The 21,414-nt window shown below is 38.3% G+C and overlaps 1 long non-coding RNA gene and 1 pseudogene across 6 annotated transcripts in view; both read left to right on the top strand.

Annotated features, from left to right (window-relative positions):
• LOC106507388 (uncharacterized) overlaps positions 1 to 21,414 on the top strand; it is a 242,555-nt gene that overhangs the window by 190,485 nt on the left and 30,656 nt on the right. The window contains exon 3 of one of the 6 annotated variants that reach the window (XR_014842141.1): positions 20,455 to 20,564. The exons of the other annotated variants lie outside the window; for them this stretch is intronic. This is a non-coding gene — a long non-coding RNA (uncharacterized LOC106507388). The remainder of the gene's footprint in view (positions 1 to 20,454; positions 20,565 to 21,414) is intronic. 6 annotated transcript variants of the gene reach the window in all.
• On the top strand, positions 18,275 to 18,427 carry LOC146404859 (U2 spliceosomal RNA; annotated as a pseudogene).

Here is a 21,414-nt window from a genome sequence, read left to right as displayed (position 1 = left end):
TCTACTTTGTTTCTGGACTGTGCTTGCTGAAGTCCTGTAGCTCCCTCCCACCATTTTTGGCTACAAATTGATACTCATTCTTTTCATCCTCGTGTGTGTGTTGGGGGAGTGAGTTGTATTTTTCTTTTATCAAAGTGTAGTTGATTTACAATGTTCTGCCAATTTCTGCTGTACAGCAAAGTGACCCAGTCATACACATACCTTCATTTTCTTGTATTATCTTCCATCATGGTCTATCTCAAGAGATTGGATAGAGTTTCTTGTGCTATACAGAAAGACCTCATTGCTTATCCATTCTAAATGTAATAGTTTGCATCTACTAACCTCAAACTCCCAGTTGTGTGTATGTTTTATTTCCCTTTCTAAAGTATAATGTCTTAGAGTGTTATCACTCATCTTAAGTTAGGATACAATGCTTGCATATTCATTAATTCATTCATTCCACATTGCAATCTCTTGGTATATACCTGAAAATCACATGACTAAATACAGTGACAGTATGTTTCAAACCCATACAATTCTTAACCTTGATTTTCTGTTACTGTGTTTTTCAGGGGCAAAAATTACAAGCAAGACTTGAAGGCCAGTTTCAAAGTCAGAGAATTTTTAGAGCAGTTGCATTGTTAGAAGAATACTAATAATTGGAATATGTTCTTAGGACAAAAAAATGAAAATTTACTCCTAGTCTGTATGGCTCTTTCTGAAAGCAGGAGATGAGTGGAAGGTGGGACCTCTGGGAAACCAGTGACAGAGGGCCAGGGGTCTAGAGAGTGGCAACTGCATTTGGGGGGTGTTCCACCTAGCAAATACATTTTTAAGTGTTTCAGGTTCAGTAAATTCAGAATGTATTGCCTTTTCCATTTGCCTCCTAACACCCTATGTATTTAGTGGCAATTTAATCCTTTGGATTCATATTCATTTACACTTATATAAGTTTTATTTGGAGGGAAAGTTGAGAATTTTGGCTTTAGTTAATGTAGATTGATTTTCAATTCCAGAAAAGAGAAGAATAAACAAAGAAATACCAGAATTGTTTAGTCTAATGATAAATAATAGGAGCCCTCTCTTCTAGCCATAGGCACATTGCACAATATTGTGGCACCAGTATCTAACCTTCGGTGTCATTTACTGCCAAGACCAGCTCAGCAGGATGTGGCTGAAGAACGGGTGCTATGGAACTTAAGGAAAGAAAGTTAACATAAAATAAGACACAGAGACATCTATCTTAAGTAAAGGTGGGACTCAAGGTCTCAGGGACCAAGAGCCCTGCCTCAAGAAACCACACTGCTTTTACTGTGCTCTTGAGGATTACTCAAGCGAAAAGGGGGTTGTAGGTGCAGGATATAGGGTTTTTTTTATTATTTTAAAAGTCACTTAGCTGGTAAATGGTTAAATTTTTACTCTAAACTATAGGCATTTAAGAATCATTAGCATTTGAGTTAGCTATCTATGCATAGCATTTCAGAGAATCCTCACTGGGCATGCCTATTTGAGGCAACCTAGAGTGCCTAGGTTTGCACCTTGGTTCTCTTTTCTAATGCATATTCTGTTAACGACCACTCCTAAACCACTTGGTCATGAGGTTCCTCTTTCTCTTATTCTTTAGAGGACATATCATGCTTGTGCAAATGGTGTGCCAATCTGCACAGGTCTGGCATGCCTAGACCATTGTATTTTGTCCTCATTCAGCTGACCCTGCGAATAACCCATGCCCTTAGGTCTTTGTTCTTAAGCTTAAGTCATTTACCATCACCATGACTGTTTCTCAAGCAGGAAGATGGGACAAAGTAAGGAAGGATAAGATGGAGTCTTCAGCAAAGAGGCTAAGAAAATATTATAAAAACATGTCTCGCAACAGTTTACCTTCTTTTGGTGTCCTCCTCCTATTTGCTCCTCATGTGCCTTGTTCTCCTAAAGAAGTACTCTAATGTCGCCACCCCACTAATATGGTTTTCCATATTTTTATGACTCCCGCTTTATTCATTGGCAGATGATCTATCTGATAAAGGAATTCATAATATGATGTGAATGGAAAATAATGGGATGAAACTAGCAATAACCAAACATTATTGAAAGTTGACTAATGCCAGCTACTGAATGAGTCTATTATGCTCTCCTAACCACCCTGGAAAGAGATGGTACTATTATTATTCTCATTTGGAAGATGGAAAGGTTGAGTGCCTTGCCCTTGGTCATATTGCTTACACATTGCAGAGTGGAAATTGAAACGCAGGATATCTGACTCCATGGCGTGCACACTTAACCTCCATGCTCACTGCCTCTTAGGGACTTGCTGCCTTCTCAACATGTTTGCATTTAACAGCCGCTTCCTAGAATACCTAACTCTAAAAGAATGACTCTGATGGATGGAAGAGAAATAGGCTTAAGGAACTATAAAATAACCCCTGAGGACTCTTGAGCCATGAAGATTGTAAGAGAATTATACCACTTTCATCTGAGGTTGACTCAGAAGATGCAACATATTTCTCCTGTCAGGGGCCAGTTGTAAATCTACTTATTTCAAGACTCTGTTGTAGTACCTTTAATGTAGACAAAAAGCCTTAATTTAAAATATGTACTGGGTTTCCCTACCAGTTCAAGGCTCTGTAGCCTGAATTTGCCTTCCAACCAACCTCCTCAGGACTAACCTCTCATTCCCCCTCCCCAACCCCCATGGCACAATTATCTCAGTGTTGTGATTCTTATAGAATAGTCTCCAGACCAGCAATACCTAGGAACTTGTTAAAAAGGAAAATTCTTGGGCCCTGCCCCAGACTTACTAAGAAGGGTGGCCAGGTTTGGCTCAAAGCGTGTTGGCAACATATATACTTTGAAATGCATATCATCAGATATAAGGAGTCTAGAAGGAGTTATTGGGAAAAAGAAGAAAAATGCAGAGCAGAAAAAGCTTCAATAGCAGTGAAATACAATGGACTGAAAACTCTGTACAGTCCATATGGAACACAACAAGTCTGATAACTGATGCCAGTTACCCAAGATTGGGGTGGATGGGGGCGCCCAAGAGAAGGTAGAGTATGGCAGGAAAAGGTACCTAGGCAGACATAACAATGTATGGCAAACTGGATGGCTTAAAGAACAAAATTTATTGCCTTTCATTCTGGAGGTCTAAAGTCTAGGTATCATCTGGCCATGTTCCCTCTGATGGCTCGAGGGCAGGAATTATTCTATGCCTTTCTTCTAGCCTCTGGTAACCTCAGGTGTTCTTTGGCTCCTAGATGCATCACTCCAATCCTTTGTTTTTGCATGATGTTCTCTCTGAGTATTTTCATATCATCTTGCTTCTGTGATTGTCTCTGTGTCTCAATTTCCCCTTTTTATAAGGACATCATTTATATTGGATTAGGACCCCCTCTAAGGACCTTATTTTAGCTCAATTTCCTCTGTAAAAACCTTATTTCCAAATAAGGTCACATTTAGAGATAGTGGGTTTAGGATTTAAACATTTCATTTGGGAGGGGGGGGTCTCAATTCAACCCATAATAGTGCCCCTAGGAGGAAAATGGAATAAAAATAGGAGAAGGGGAGGGGCAGGATAGAGTGTGGTTCTTTGGTGGATATAGTGCAAAAACAAGAGCAAGTAGTTCTCAAAAGAGTACACCTTTGGAACTTTAGTTGATCCTTTATTTGTATGTGTGTGTGTGTTTGTGTTTTCCTGCCACAATTTAGACACTACATATTGTAGATCAGACCTACTCCAGGCACCAGATTCCTCTTTCCCACAGTTGGCAGTGCAGTGGCTTGGAGGGCATACCACATTAGGGAAAATCTTCTGAGTCTGTTTTCTCATCTGTAGAAAGAGAATAATAATTCCTACCTTACCTCTTGAGACGTAGAGATGATCTGTTGAATTGTGAATTTTGCCAGCCTGTGGTGAATTCTAAACTCTGTAAGGAGCTCAATTACATGAATATGTCAGAGGGATAACAGCATCATGATCTCCTTCCCCTTTCTCAGTCCACAGGGAATTTTGAAGAGATGCTGAGATTCTATACTAATACATGCTCTGTGGATGAGGGCTGCTGCTTTAGCCTGAAAAATTTTCCAGCTGCTTCTAGAATTCTTGAGAGGCCATGGAGTAGTACCCAAATTGTAGAGTGGGTTGCTAGCAGAATCACATTTGCTGCATCACCAATGTTTCCTTACCCCTGGAGGCCCCTGTGTTCCTGGTTGTTGGTGGCGCAGCAATCAGATCAGACTTTCTATCCCAGAAAGCGTCAACAATTACTCAAGAATAAAGGGTGAATCATCAACTGTGACAGACTCAGAGAAAATAACAATCCTATTCTGTTCTCCTTTTTCCTCCAGGAATTTCTCTAAATTTCACTCTGTCTCTTATGGGGAGACAATCAGCTCTCATGATGAACTGCCTTTTTTCTCATTTCTTCTTCCTTTCTTTTTTTTTTTTTTTTATTTTTTGGCTTCATCCACCCGAGGCATGTAGAAATTCCTGGATCAGGGATCAAACCTGCACCAGAGTAGCAACAGGAAATGCTACAATGGTAATGCCAGATCCGTAACCTGTTTGCCACAGGGAACTCCAAATTGCCTCTTCTTTTATAGGCCAAACCTCCTTAGTGCCTTTCTTTTTGTGAGATTTAGCTATTTCCTCCAGAATCTTAGATCTTACTCCAAAAAGCTTCAAGTACTACACTGCTCCCCAAATTCCAGGCTCAGTTAATCAAGGCAGTCATTTCTTATGCCAGCCAGCCATCCTGAGGCCACACACAGAATTCAGGGAGGCCAATTCTTGTCCCCTCCAGCATCTATTTATTCCTTACTGGTGCTCCCTGCACCATGTGCCACCCCATCTTATTTTCAGCCAGCTTCAGCCTATAAGGTGGAACTGATACTGTCTGCAGGTTCTGTATGGAAAGGGTGAGGCACAGCGGGGGCAGTGGCATTGACTTTGGAGTCCTAAGTATGAAGCTGAACTCTGCTATTTGATAGCTGTGTGATTTGGGGAAAGTTACTCAGCCTCTCTGATCTGTAATGCCTAATCCATAAAGTAAATAGTATCTACTTCATGGAGTTATTGTGATGGTTAAGAGAGAGAATGTACCGGTAAAACCACTCATACTAATTTGGTGATATCTATTTGAAGCCAGCCTTGGCCATAGCTGATATAGGCATCTCAGTTGTTGGAAGTATGATCTTGACCTTATTTATCACAGCACTGATTATCATTATCATTAGCCCATATCTTAGACCTCAGGTGCTGAAAAGACTCTTATCCATGGCTCCGGGCCAACTAAAACAAAGGCTTGGGCTGCTGTTTTACTCAACTTTCAACTCCAGTCAGTTTCTTTGTGAGGGTCTTCAAACAACCCATTCCTAGAGGCTGTCCCTGGGCCACATAATCATTGACCAGTACTAGTTGCTGACTCCAGGTTTACAACCCCACTCTAGGAGAGCTCAGATCCCCAGGATGAAGAAAAGAGGCCACAGCAGGCAAACACCTGCATTTCCCCAGTCCTGATTTCTAGCAAGGAAGTGGTCATAGGCTGCATGAAGCCAGCCAGGATGTAGGAACATGACTTATTATTACCATGACTTCTGCCAAATACAGAAGAAACCATGGGTTTCTGTACTGAGGGTCTGTCTCTCTTCTAGAGAGCAAGTCAACCCCTTTATATAATCTTGGTTTTTGTTGCATATTTCTCCAAGAACTGTTTCCCCAGAAGAGTCTCCAAGATGGAAAATATGACACTTCACCGCCTCATTATTGTTTCTTTTATTTTGCATGCAATTTTTCTCATTTAAATCCAATCCACCTAGGGAAATGTGTGACAGCTAGGGCAGAGTATGCCCAGAGCAGCCTTAACTGGGTCTTACCCTTCCACTGTCTGATGCATTCAGTGTTCTTTGTTATCTTCACTATTGTGGTTAATCTGGTTAATAATTCTGACTTTCTTTCTTCTCTGTGCAGAGAAGATCTTCTGTGCAGTTTCTTTTGCCTTTACTAAGTAACTCAATTTGTGCTAGCCAAATTTGCTCTCTTCCTCCTCCTTTGTGTCATAGATTACCCTTCAGTCTTTCCCCTGATACTGGTGTGTAACACAATTTCTCCATTAACCTCCAGCTAGAATACAAGCAGTCCATTTCACTTTCAGGTAGCAGAGACAGCCTGGAGCTAGCTGGCACAGTCTTACCATGCATCACAAGGGGACAAGGAGATAGCAGGGAGTTAAAACCACCTGTGCCAACCAAGGAATTGGAAGGCAGGCAAACTGTTTTATCTTTCTCTAGAAAACCTCCCCATTATCTCCTGAAGGCTAAAAATCCCAGGACCTTCTTCTAATTATGGAGGGATATTTATTACTACACAAGGCAAGATATGATATCTGAAGAATTCCAAAGGAAAAATATAGAGTGTTTATGTGTGTATGTGTGTGTGTACATGTATGCAATGGGGGTTGACCACTAAGGGATGATGGCAAGAATTTGAAACCAACCTTATACTTTACTTCACTCATATGGAATGGCTTTCACAGGGTCATGCTGCCGTATGCTATCTTAATGTGCCTACCCACCTCACAGTGCTAACATAGCTGAACCCACACTTTAACTGTGAATAACCAGCCATCTCCAGAGGATATCATTGCTGCTACCTTCCTCTTCTTCCTTTTGGTCATCCATTTGGCCTTTTGATAAAATTACAGCTGATGTTCTTCTTCCAGGAGCTGTTCATCTCAGACAAGTAGTTCTGTCATTAAATTACCAGAAGAGTTTGGATAGTTGTCCCCAAAACTGTACATTATAGCTCAGAAGAATCAACCTGCACTTAGAAGGTCAAATGCAGCTCTCTGATTCCCTGCTCTTCTTCCCTCTCGATCTCAACATATCCCCTCCTTCACAACAGACCTCCGGCAAAGGAGTGTCAACAATTACTCAAGAACAAACTGTGAATCATCAGCTGTGACAGATCCACACCCAGGCGAGAAAAACCAATTCTTCTCTCTGGGCTCCTGTTTTCTCTAGGGATTTCTCTGAATGAAAGGTTCTGGTCAAATCTGATAAGAGTCACAGCTGAGGACTTTAATTCTAGCTCTTTCACATACCATGTGACATGGTGACATGCAAGAGGAAAGTAACTTTGTTACAGAATGCATGTTTGTGTGCCTGATGCTCAGTGAGGCCAAACTGAAATGTTGGCATTTGGAGCAGAGAAAGTTTTATTGCAGTGCCATGCAGAGAGATGGGTGGCTTCTGCCCCAAATAAACCAAACCCCCTGAAGGGTTTCAGCAAAGCATTTTTAAAGGCAAGTTGAGAGAGGGGTGTGGTTAGTCATTCCATCTTGGTGTAGGAATCCTTAGTTCTTGCAGCTATCCATGTAGGTCAGGTCACGATGTTCCTGAAACCTTCAACAAGACAAACATTCTCTGTTTTGCAAATTTTTCTCTCTATATGAATGGAAAAGTGTTCTACCCTTAAAGGTCAGAGCCTTGAGAATGGGCTATCCTGTATATTTCAGGCTATAGGCAACATTCTTTTACAAAAGGTATAGAACCAGGATGACTAAGCACAGGCAACAGAACACAAAGGTTAAAGTAAAAGAAACAGATCGATTCTGGAGTCAGATTTTTTTTCTTCCCTTTTACAACTTTTCTGAGACATGTTTTATTTGTAGAAAAAAAGTCATACTGACAGATTATATGGTTATAATGATGAAGTAAGATAGTGAACATAAATACCAAGCAGAGTCTCTGGGCTCTTAGAGGGAGCTCAAAATACTGGTTTTCTTCTTATTTCCCTTAGGTGGGAGCCACTGAGTGTTCAGGAGCACCTGATATCTGAATGATGACCTGGAGACGAGGTGTCCTAAAACATGGGGAACTCTCATCCTTCTTACTCTGTTCACAGTGCCCTAGTCATGATTGCCTTTGTAGAGTTGATTTCAGGGCTAAGGAATCATGTTTAAAAGCTAAAGATAATGATTGGATGTCATTCAAGGGGCTGAGGTATTAGAGGTTAACTCAAATGAAGCCATTCATGTTAGGAAACATGATCTGTGACAAAGCAAAACCCTGGCACACAGACAGGGCAGGGACCACAGCAGAGGGATGCAGAGCCTCATCTGTTACTGACTCCAGTTCTGGGTCAGAGTTACACTTCTTAGGTTGTATATAATTCATCTACCAATTCCAGGAAGGGCCGTTAGAAATCAGGTCCCTAAAGGAATTTGTCGTTAAGAAGGAGCAAATGCCACACACCAGATAAATGGATTTAATCATCTTCCCACAGGGAGATCTTTTATACTAAAGAGTCCCTTCTTGGGAGAATGTCTTTTCAGGTTTCTAAGATTCCCAGGAGTGAACAAGGCCCATGACCTTCTTTCACCTTTACTCTGGGATTTCTCTGTGGCTGAAAGGAAGAGGAATCAAATTTAAAAATATCTGAAAGGAGCTCCAGATCCAGGCTATTATTAGATGCCAGACAAGCCGAGGTTGTATCAGCTGTGAGGTACTATCAGTTTTACTTGGATTTAGGAGAGGCTCTTCAATAAGAGAATGGCCCTAAGTCCATGAAAGAAGGAGGATAATCAGTTGTCCAATATTCCACTCCTCAGAAGCTAAGATGTTATAGGTGACTTCTATATATCAAGGTTTATTTCATCCAATAAGAGAAATAAAAATGTATTTTCAGGAAATGATAGGATACTAGGAAGAAAATAAAGGTAATTGTGTTGGGGAAATATCTTAAAATTTCAAGTGGTGATGTGAAAGGGGAAAATAAAACAATGAATATAAAATAATGGAGTTGGGAAGTTCTGTGGTTTAGGAGCCCACCACAGTTCACTGCTATTCAAATGTCTCTTCCAGGCATTTAAAATATTTCATCCAAACTTTGGCTTTACCTCTCCAACCTTGCTGGAGCATAGTGATCTCCTTCCAATTTCTTCCCTTGACAGATATAAAAACTGATAACCCAAGATTTTAAGAGGTGGCTCACTCTTACACAGCTGGTTAGTGTTAGAATCGACAATTGAAGTGAAGTCTCCTATGAAAATATATTTGCTATATATTGTTAGCAAAAAAAACCCTTTTATTTAACAGTGTTTTTCTACATATAACTGAGTGTATGTGTATGTGTGTTCATTCCTGGGTAAAGACTGTGGTTGATTTCTATTTTCTTTTGATTATATATGTTTTCCTCAAGATACTTGTAAGACTGTTGATTGATTTAAATAAAAAGGGAAATTTAGTGGCTTATATGACTGTGAAGTCTAGGGACACTGTTTCAGCAACAACCATAACTGGGAGCTCAAAGCGGAGTGTTATCCTTCATTAGATTTCCTGACCTTGATTCTTTCTGAGTGTCGGCCTCATTCCCACCCACTGAAGACAAGCTTCCTCCACATGGCCAGGAGATCTGGCTAATGGTAACACTAGTCTTTGTTATTTATACTCTGTAATCCCAGGAGAGTCTTTCCAGAGGATTCTCACTGGCCCAGTTACCATGTCCAAGCCTATACTGCTCACCACATGGCCAGCCAATAAATTGAGAGATGAGTTGTAGTGGAGAGGAATAGTGACTTTATTTGTAAAGCTAGCAAATGGAGAAGATGGTTGGACTAGTGTCCCAAAGAACCATTTTGCTTGGTTTTGTATGCTCCTTTCTTTTATAGAACAAAGAAGGGGGAGGTGAGGACACAAAGTAAAAAAAGGCAATAAGCTGGTACAAAATTTCCTGGTTCTGGCTAGATTCTGGTGGAGATGGTTTCATTTCTTCTTTCTTATGGTCATTCACTGATGGGCTTGGTAAGGATGGTTCCTGTGAGCTAAACAAAAGTAATGTAGCTTAAAACATGCATGGGAGGAAGTGTTCCCAGAGATCAGCCATTGTGTCTACTTTAAGCTATAGGCAAGATCCTTTTAGGGAACCCTCCTGCACTGTTGGTGGGAATGTAAACTGGTACAGCCACTATGGAGAACAGTTTGGAGATACCTTAGAAATCTATACATAGAACTTCCATATGACCCCGCAATCCCACTCTTGGGCATCTATCCGGACAAAACTCTACTTAAAAGAGACACATGCACCCGCATTTTCATTGCAGCACTATTCACAATAGCCAAGACATGGAAACAACCCAAATGTCCATCGAGAGATGATTGGATTCGGAAGATGTGGTATATATACACAATGGAATACTACTCAGCCATAAAAAAGAATGACATAATGCCATTTGCAGCAACATAGATGGAACTAGAGAATCTCATACTGAGTGAAATGAGCCAGAAAGACAAAGACAAATACCATAAGATATCACTTCTAACTGGAATCTAATATCCAGCACAAATGAACATCTCCTCAGAAAAGAAAATCATGGACTTGGAGAAGAGACTTGTGGCTGCCTGATGGGAGGGGGAGGGAGTGGGAGGGATCGGGAGCTTGGGCTTATCAGACACAACTTAGAATAGATTTACAAGGAGATCCTGCTGAATAGCATTGAGAACTTTGTCTAGATACTCATGTTGCAACAGAGGAAAGGGTGGGGGAAAAATGTAATTGTAATGTATACATGTAAGGATAACCTGACCCCCCTTGCTGTACAGTGGGAAAATTAAAAAAAAAAAAAAATAAAAGGAAAAAAAAAGAAAAAAAAAAAAAGAAAAAGATCCTTTTAGTGATTAACTTGTAGCAAAAGCAGCAGAACACAGTTTAAAGAAACAGATCCAATATGGAGTCAGACTTGCTCTTCCCTTTTACAGCCCCCCTTGGATCATGTGACCCAGGAAGATTCATAACTGGGTTCAGGAGGGGGAGACTCTCTCATGGATCTAAGCAAGCCTTGTTTCTCTCCTGTCACTGAGGGCACAGTGCTGTGGTAGACACCCCTGGCAATACTTTATGGAGTAAATGGCAATACTTTATACAGCCACAGATGAAAGGAAATCAAAGTACATGTTTACTGTAACATGTACTATTCTTTCAGTTAAAAAAAATGCTGTGTGTATGTGTGTGTATATATATATATATATATATATATATGTTATTTTAGGGGAAAAAAAAAATATATATATATGTTATTTTAGGGGAAAAAAGTCTTCTGACTTTTCTAGTCCCTTGTCATCATCTTATAGAGCCTCACTACTTTCTTCTCCCATCATTCTTGGTCCTATCTCTGTGATGCTGCTGGGATTTCCCTCTCTGGCTGAAATGAGCATGGGACCTACATAGAGACCTGGGTTCTAGTCTAACTTCTGCATTTAACCACTGTGTGTGGTTCTTGACTGTAACACCATCTCCCTGGACCTGAGTTTTCTTAACTGAATACCTGAATACCTGAGCTGGGGAAGATTCAAATGGCTAATACACAAGCTCAGTTCAAGAAGACTCCAAATAATGGGTCTTCCATTTTCCCAGTGGGAAGTATTGCAGGCACACAAAACAATTTAAGTTGTAATAATTAAGCTTTTCAGCATGCAAAGGCATTATATTTATTTATAATTTCTTTAGTTATACAGACATGTTAAAATAGCATATTTTATAAAGCATTAGTCATACTGTATTTTCAACCCTCATGTTCCATAATTTTATTTAAACACATAAAATATACAGCATTAGCATCACCCTCAATAGAGCCACTTTTGAATCATCTGACAGTTTTCCAGGGTATGCCATCCTCATTTCTAAGTTTTTTAAGAACTAGAAATGAAGTCCCTTTTGAATCTGTTTAGGAGGCTTTCACTGGCATTGATTATCCTGCATCACAAATATTTTTTTCAAAAAACAGTGCCCTTGATTTTCATTTCATTTCTGAGTGTGTGTGTGTGTATGTGTGTGTGTGTGTTACCCACAATATATCATTATGGTGAGCTTTCAGGTGATCTTTAAAAGACTTGTTCCCAATGGTATTCGGCACTCACAATCAGGAGCTCATACCCCAGGAATAATTCCTACAACTTTATTAGACCTCTTATGTCCTTATTGTCCATAACCCAATTCATCATGCCACCTCTACATACATCAAACTAACATTGATTGTGGGAATTTTATGTGAACATGTTTCATCCAAAATATACTTCACTATTCCAAGTTATATAGGTATACTTTTTTTTTTTTTTGAGACTTTATTCACATTAAACCTGTCTTTACTGAGGAGTAATTTTGGAAGAAACACCATAATATTTGTGATGGCAAGGGAGGCAAAGGCAAGAGGACCAGTTGAATGAAAGTCAGCTTTTGAAACTGTGTGCATCAGAGAGGAGATACTGGGATGATGTCTTATGAGGATTCAGAGAATGAACCTGGGGCAATCTACCAGTGGCCCTGTACAAAGGCAGAGATGGGCTGTGTAGAGCCAGAAAAAGCCTAGGAGGGATCACTTGCACCTGATCACTTGGTGTGAGAAAAAGGAAAAAGAGGAGAGGGTAGGTTTTGGAAGGATCTCTCTTCCTGGAGTGAGAGCAGGAAGAGAAACAAGTCATTTTTTGCACCTCCATTTACTTCAATATTAACATGTCACTTTTCTAGGGTTTGCTATTCACAAAAGATCACAATTCAAATCTGAAACAGTCTGAAAGCTGTTGATAATTATCCCTGGGAAAAATCTGAGAGGCAGATGAATAGAGATGACAAGGAATAGGATGAATAACCTGTCACTTTTTGAGAGACACTGGGTGTGAGGGGTGAGGCATGGTCATCCTCAAAGACCTACTCTGTCTGAAAGTTAAGAATGTTACAACTCATGTCGTATTTAACAGAAGAGAAGAATGAGCTGTACTTTTCCTGGTTTATTTGTATAAGCAAGGAAAGCACTTCAGTGACACAGATAATATATTAGTTGTACAAGTAAGCTCATCTTTTTGAAAACTAGTTCAGAGATAAATGAAAAAAATATATGATAATATTGGTTAATGAAGCATTTTCCTGAACATGGTTTCATTTGATTACCCAAACCTGTGAAGTAGGCCAACATTATTAAAATTCTTACTTTATAGATGAATACAAGGCAGAGGAATTGGAGTGGTTAATTGCCCAAATCTGCCTCAGGGAGGTGAATCCAAAGAATATTGGACTTGTCTAGTGATATTCCCTCTCATGCTGAGAGTCCTGAAACCATTTTATAGCATGATGCAGAACACAAGGCTGCAGAGACATTTCCCCCATGTCCTTTGTTGAGCAGAGTCAGGCAATCCAGCTGCTGGGAAAAACCCCTCTTCTGCTGGAGGGAAAAATGCCCAGATGAAAGATTCATACAGATTCAAAGACAAAAGTGTTATTTTGTTACAGGATTTCTCTTTTTGGCTGCCATTAGCTTAGTAAGACATCGATGTGGCAACTTTCAAACAGTACAAAAGGTTACAGTGAAACATATTTTTGTGTTATGTGCTCCTGACCCTTAATATTCCAGTTCTGATCCCAGGAGGTAACTCTCAAACCCCTGTCTTGTGAATGCTTCCGGAGAAGTTCTTTGTATATATGAGCACAGTGTTGTTTATTCCTTCTGTCAATATATTTTTTTTAATACAAATAGTAACATCGAATTCTGTACCTTCTAATATACCTTGGAGCCTGTTTCTGATCATTACACAAAAATCAACCTTATTCTTTGTAGGAGCTACTTAGGATTCCATTGAGTAGGTATGACATGATTTCTTTATGGACATTTAGATTCCATAAACAATGCTGAACCAAGTATATTTTATAAGTTTATGTATATATACAAACATATCCTCCCATAAAAATATCTAGAAGTGCAAATGCTGGATCAAAAAGCATATGCATTTAAAATTTGCAAGACTTTGCCAAATTGCCATTCAAAATTAAGTAAACTAAGTTGTACTCTTATTGGTTATGAATGAGAGTAACTGTTTCCCTCATTAATGCCGTATTTATTCAAACTCTTGATAATGACCAATTTACTGGTAAAAACTTAGTTTTTGCATTTCATATATAGAGTCAGCATATCTGAAGATTTGTATATGTGAATATATTTTAAACTACTGAACTGTACAATTGAAAATGGTTAAGATGTTAAAAAGTATAAATCATATATTTTTAGAATCCTATGTGCATTGTTTGTTCCAGTTTCTGTCCATTTTTTTTTCTATTGGTTTGATGCTGTTTTCCTTATTTTTAAGAGCTCTTTTTATATTGAGAACAATAGTCATTTACCATCCATTGTAAATTTTCTTCCCAAGTTTTAATTTTTATTAAACTTAGAGTATTTTTTCCACATAAATTAAAAAATTTTCATGTGTAATTCAAAATACCAATTTATTACTCAAATTTGATGTTCCTTAGAAAATATTTCTTTTGTGATTATTTACAAGTCTTTTTTAAGGCTTTAATTTTATTTTCATTTAAATTCTTAGTCATCTGAAATATATTTTGTTGTGGTGACTGAGGCAAGGATCTTACCTTTTTCTGAAATGAACGTACAGTTATTTTAATATGTTCTATTTAATAATCTAGTTTTTCTCCACTGAGTTAAAATGCCACCAAAGTTCAATTTCTGTACTCTCAATTTTGTTCAGTTTATCAGTCTCTCTCTATATTCATTTATAAGTCCCAAACTGTTCATATTACTGTGGTTTTATGATACATCTAGTATACTTAGAAATTTAACATTTATTTTTATATTTTACTATTAAGATGTTAAATGTTCCGTGTTCTTGTTGTGGTTCAGTGGAAACGAATCTGACTAGTATCCAAGAGGATACCGGTTTACTCCCTGGCCTCGCTCAGTGGGTCAGGGATCTGGCGTTGCCATGAGCTGTAGTGTGGTTTGAAGATGCAGCTTGGATTGCACGTTGCTGTGGCTGTGGTGTAGGTCAGTGGCTGCAGCTCTGATTCGACCCCTAGCCTGGGAACCTCCACATGCCACAGGTGTGGCCCTAAAAAGCAAAAAAAGGAAAAAAAAGAAAAAAGATGTTAAATTTTCTACTAATTAAAAAGCAAATAAACTAAAAAACCTAAAAATGGAGGCTGTAATTTGGGTATACTCCTATGCCAACCACCCATAGCTTTCTAACTGAAACTTAAATTGCCCAGATTTCCTGGAAATGATGACTCTGGACCTTAAACAAAACTTAAGTTTTCCTTTGCAACTTCCTAGCCAATCAGCTATAAGCAAGTAACATTGCTACTGCCCTAAAGGGAACGTAAGTTGCTAGTAACCAATCACAACAGAAAACAATGTTTTATTTATGTATTTATTCATGTTTTATAAACTGAGCTGTAACTTTCAGAGCTTCTTAACACTGAGTTTAGAGTCTCCCTGTTCACCAACCATTTGCTTCTGAACAAATAATTATATCAAGTGATGCTTTCTACATTTTCTTTTGACACTATTAACTGGAAAGAGCTATCATCTCATCATTATTTTTAACATTTAAAATATCCTGAACTACTGTATTCTACACCTTTCATGTGAATTTAATGTTATCTACTAACCCTCCACTTAGCCTAAAAAAAACTGTTGGTGTTTTATTGGGATTATATTATAGTTATGGATTGAGAACAGTTGACATTGTTATTGAATTTTCCTATACAGGAATAGGGCATTTATATTTACACAAATCTTTAGATCCCTTAATAAGTCTTTGATTTTTAAAACTTTTGTAAAATAAATAAAACATAGAAAAAAGTAAAATGATCATAAAATTATCACAAAGTTAATATTCCCACATAACTCCCCCCAGGTCAGTAACCTTAACAGTACCTGGAATTCCCTTGCAGCACAGTGGGTTAAGGATCTGGCTTTGTCACTGCGGTGGCTCAGGTTGCTGCCATGGCATGGCTTTGATCCCTGGCCCAGGGACTTCCACATGCTGCAGGCATAGCCAAAAAACAAAACAAAACAACTTTTAACCTCCCAAGATAATACTTTTGTGTTGCTAAATGCAAGATAATACATTTGTGTTGTTTAAAAAATAAATTGAACAGTACCAGCATTCTAAATGTTAGCATCATACCTCCTCCCAATTGCCACTCTTAATCTTCCTCCAAAATAATCACTCTCCTGACTTCCAGCATTAAAATTATTTTGTTTGTCCTTGGACATTATACAAATGAAATCAAATATACTGTGCTTTTTAAAAAGTATCTTCATTCTTAAATTCAACCTTATGTTTGCAAAATTTGTCAAATGACCATGAATAGCTGTCATTGGTTCGTCTCATTTCTTCCTTTTTTAAAAAAATTATAGTTGATTTACAAGTTTGTGTCAATTTCTGCTTTACAAGATAGTGACCCAGTCACATATACATTCTTTTTCTCATCCTATCTTCCATCATGTTCTATTTCAAGAGATTGCATATAATTCCCTGTGCTGTATAGTAGGACCTCATTGCTTATCCATTAGAAACATAATAGTTTGCATCTACTAACCCCAAACTCCTCATCCATCCTACTCCCTCCTCTCTCCTTGGCAACCACAAGTCTGTTTACTATGTGAGTCTGTTTCTGTTTTGTAGATAGGTTCATTTGTGTCATATTCCACATATAAGTGATATCATATTGTATTTATCTTTCTTTTTATGATTTACTTAGTATGAGGATCTCTAGTTACATCCATGTTGCTACAAATTTCTCTGTTGCATCCATTGCATACATATAGTACAAGTTAAGGAAACTTTCTACTGTTGAACATTTGAGTTTTTACAGTTTGGGTTTTAATGTACATGCACGTGAGTTTTGGTGCATATTGCACACTCTTTGAGTATTAAGGAGTAGAATTGCTGGACTATATGATATGCATATTTATACATTTCATAGGGGACACTGAATGATTTTCAAAAATGACTGAACCAACAGCGCATGAGTTCCAGTTACTCATGTTATTTCCAACACTTGACATTCTCTTTTTAATTTCAGTCATTTTGGTGTGTATGTATTATTATTATGGTATAATTTTAATATGCATCTTTTTCTGGTTCCCAAAAATATCCATTTTTCTATTAATGTATCTTTTTTCATGTATCTATATAGAAGTTTTTGAAGTATTAAAAGATATCATACATATTTCTTATTACAATTATTCCTATACGGTTGACCCTTGAACAACATAGGAGGTTGGGGCACTGACCCTCCACATAGTTGAAAATCTGCGTGTAACTTATAGTCCCCCTTTTGTTTTCCTAGTTACTCTGTATCCATGGATTCAGCCAACCATGGATCTTGTAGTACTGTGGTATTTAATAATGAAAAAAAAATCCTAGTATTAGTGGACCTATGCAGTTCAAACCTGTGTTGTTCAAGGGTGAACTGTATTTTAAAACTGGTATTCAAAATGAGATATATTCCACTGTTACATTTTCCATTTTTTTTTTTCTTCTCCAGACTACCTTTGGATTTTTCTAAGGGGGAGCAAGAATCCTAATTTTTTTTTTTTCCTTTTGTAGTCCCATTAATGTCAAAATCTACTTTCATTTTTTCATCTTCAGTTCACAAAAGGAAAAATCTTACAGTGTCATTTATCTTGCTCAAGGCTTATCTTCTTAACACTTCTCATCTGGCTGTTGCTTTGACATGAATATTGGCCAATAGAGACACTTCTAAGAGTTGTTGATGTGATGCTGGATTCTTTGCTGATTCTGCCATAAGGAAATGTCCAGCCCTCAAGCCAAAAGGCCTCCAATCACTGAAATAAGGTCACTTCAGAACTCGCTAAGATTACACACTCCAGGCTCTGAGACGAATTCATTCTTTAGCAGGGAAAACACCAGGTCTCCTGGATCCATGATTTGGTGCCACAGTGGAGGATCTTATTTTCTGCGAATTCTGTTCTCACCGTCTTTGCTTCTACAACAGTGTTTTGACCATGAAAAGCCCATAGTATATTGTACTAAACAGTTGGGTCCTTGTCTTGTTCACATAAACTTAATTTGTTTCCACCTAGGCTTCTTATCTGATGCCCTAGTTTCTTTGAAACCGAGGATTTACTTTGAACCTTTAGTCTTTCCAGAGAGAGCACTGCTTCTGTGTCCCTGCTCCTGGTTGCCAAATGCTAGATGTCTTGGACATCCTACTTTGCTGCTATTATCCTTTCTTGTTGTCATGCCCCACACACTTAACTTACAGAACTCACTTGTTCTCAATACTGTACATTAGAACTAAGGTTACCATATATAATAGAATGCCTAAATTTAAATTTCAGAAAAACGATAAATAAAATTTTGTTGTAAGTATATCCCAAATGTTGCCTGGGATATACTTAAATTAAAAAATTACTTGTTTTTTTAAATCTAAAATTCACCTTGAACTGGGCATCCTATCTTTTTGTTTGTAGATCCTGATATCTCTATTGCTTCTTGGCCTTTTGGCTAAGATCAAGTGTAGAACCTGACAACTCTACCTAGTAAAGTATTGAAAAATACCTGTATTATCACTACTATTTAACTCACATGTGAAGATTTTGATTTAATTGGCCTATGGGAGGTCCTGAGCCAAGTGTTTATCTTAAATGTTTTCCTGGTGCTAGTTAATGCATGATCAGGGTTAAAACCACTAATCTAACTGCTTAGAACTGAAATCTTCTCCAATATCCTGATTTACCATAGTGGTCCCATTCAGTCTTTAGACTCTGACTATTCCTGGTCTTTCCATTCTTTCATCTATCCATCCATCCATGAACGTCAACTCCAGGCCAAACATAAGGCTATTGAGGCTTTGGGTTAATTTCCTGAACCTCTTCTGTGTGAATAAATACAGCAATTTAGTAGAGTCAACCCCCAGAAGAAGTCAAGAAAGATTTCTCCACTCTGGCACATAAAGGGGAAAAAGTCAGTTAGGTCTTCTATGGGTTCTAAAACCTTCTAACTCATCTTTAATTCCATTTAATCATATAAAGACAATGGCTTATTAAATGCTTCTAATTGTAAGTAGATCAAAAGGAAATGCCCTACCCTAGTCATAGTAGATTTAGTCTTAAATTCTTATAGGCAGACTTTAATGCAAAGTAATTACCCTTAAAGCACTTTGCCAATTAAACACATTATCCCTAAGAGATTCTTATATGTAAGTGATTGTTTGTCATCTTGCCAGTGGGAGGAAATTAATCTCAACTTTGAACAATAACTTGCTGTTTCTTTCCTACCATGTGTATAGTGCCACAGTGTCATTTCAATAGAACAAAGAGGTCGGTGCACAAGTTTCCTTGGATGCTTGGTGGCTCTACATCTTTCTCAAGGGCTCCTCAAAGATTTCTGTAAAAATCTCTCCCAAGACATACTTGGTGAATGATTATTTTATGATCACAATAAACAGGTTCTTCCACATTCTGACTTGTTTCTGTGAAAATATTGAAGAAACTGAAATAATTCATAAGTACACTGTGATGCAACATCAATTTCACAACTTTCTGCAATTAAATAATTAGTTTCCCTGTGAAAATATTTGTATGCATTTTAGAAAACGATGCAGGGAGTTCCCTTTGTGGCTCAGCAGTTAATGAACCTGCCTATGATCTGTGAGGATGCAGGTTCGATCCCTGGCCTTGCTCAATGGGTTAAGGATCCAGCGTTGCTATGAGCTGTGGTCTAGGTCACAGACTAGGCTCAGTTCTGGTGTGGCTATGGCTGTGGTATAAGCCAGCAGCTTTTGTTCTGATTCGACCCCTCGGCTGGGACCTTCCATATGCTGCAGGTTAGGCCCTAAAAAGCAAAAAAGAAAACGTGATGCATTTCAGCTTAGAAAACTTGATGCAGTTCAGTCTTCTGGAATGCAATAGTTTATCAAGCATAGGTATTTGTGGTTATGAGCCCAGTCTCCCTGTTTTCTACATTTTCCCCATGTGGGAAATTTAGGCTTGATTTTTAATATTTTGATGTGTGAGACTTAAAAAAAAAAAAGACCCATCATGTAAGAATTACTTTTATTTTGCCCATAGCAGAGACCTGATTCTGCAATATGCATACATACAATAACAACGATATGAATCTATAGATTCACTAAGACTATGAAGAAGAACGAGGTTATTGTTACTGGTGAAGTTGTACAATATAAAACTGTCAATCTAGCAAAAAATCCACAAGGAGAAAGAACAGAGGAGAAAATTTCGGGACTAGATTTCTTTGTATCTGTTACCAGTTCCATCCACTTGGATTTTTCTAGAACTGAACCAAATCCTGACATGTGTGTGGAAGTGAGTGCAGCCCATTGGGTATGTGCAATCTGGAGTTAGACTGGTCCTCATGCCGGGTCTACATTAATTAGCCATGTAAGCCTCACACATTAGGGACCTCTTCAGTTCTCAAGTTTTTATTTGAAATATGGTGACAATAATACCTGACTATGTGTGTGTGTGTTGAATGAGATAATGTATGCTAAGTGCCTACCAGTGGCTGCTACTTTATAAAAGTGAACTACTGATATTATTTTTTATAAAGCATTCATAAAGCAGAAGTTTTAAAGTACAGTTAACCCTTGAAATATATGAGTTTGAACTGCATGGGTCCACTAAATTGGGATTTTTTTTTTAGCAGTAAACACTGCAGTAGTACACGATCTGCAGTTGTTTGAATCAGTGGATGCGGAGGCTGCAAATACGGAGGACTGACTATCCATTATAACTGGATTTTTGATGGCAAGTAAGGTGGGCGCCCTTGACCCCTGCATTGTTCAAGGGTTGACTGTACTTTAGCAGACATCACTAAGTGTATCAGTACTTGAACCCATCAATCTTCCTTCCTCATAATATCCTCCTTTTCTTATTCCACATTAAAATGCATCCTTTCAATGTCCATTTGCATGTCATCACTTTCTTTGACTTTTGTATTTTTCCTTTAGTCTCTTCCCCATTGTGTCTCAGTTGATTCTGTTATTTTTTTTTTCCTATCCCTTTTTTAAAATATAGAGTTGAGTTGAGTCATTCTTCAGTATGGGTAGATAGCAAACAACCATTCACATCCCTCTATCTATGGGCTACAGACAGGGTGTAATATTTACATCAACCTCATTATGTGCCAAGCACTGTCTGAGGGCTCTGTATATATTAACTCATTTCATCTTTGCAATAACTCCACGAGGTAAGTGCTATTATTCTCCCTTTTTTACTTAGGAGGAAACTGAGGCATAAAGTAAATAATTTGCCCGTGATGACCTAGCTTAGCAGAGTCTGGATTTGAACACAACTAGTCCAGGTCCAGAATTTGTGCTCTTAACCATGAGGCTTTAGTGCCTCTCTGCAGGACAATTAGGAGTTAGGCAACTGAAACACAGTGACACTTAGACTTGTAAGATTCACCCTACATAGTGAATAGAGGTACAGCAGTTTTTCAAAAGTCACAGCAGGTCTCAAGCACTAGTGCTTTCCATAACTAAAAAACATGATATTCCTTCTCAAGCTTCTTCTGACTCAAAGAAAAATGAAGTGCCCTGGTTCACTGAGCTGAAAGGGTCTGGTATTTGCCTGTGATTTTTTCTATTTCATCCTTCATCAGTTC

Source organism: Sus scrofa, chromosome 3 (assembly GCF_054392235.1).
Source record: "Sus scrofa isolate SSC_HxYL_T2T_F1_AM1 chromosome 3, Sscrofa_HxYL_maternal_Yorkshire_Landrace_v2.0, whole genome shotgun sequence".
NCBI classification, from domain to species: Eukaryota; Metazoa; Chordata; class Mammalia; order Artiodactyla; family Suidae; genus Sus; species Sus scrofa.
This window is presented reverse-complemented; position numbering and strand designations above follow the sequence as displayed.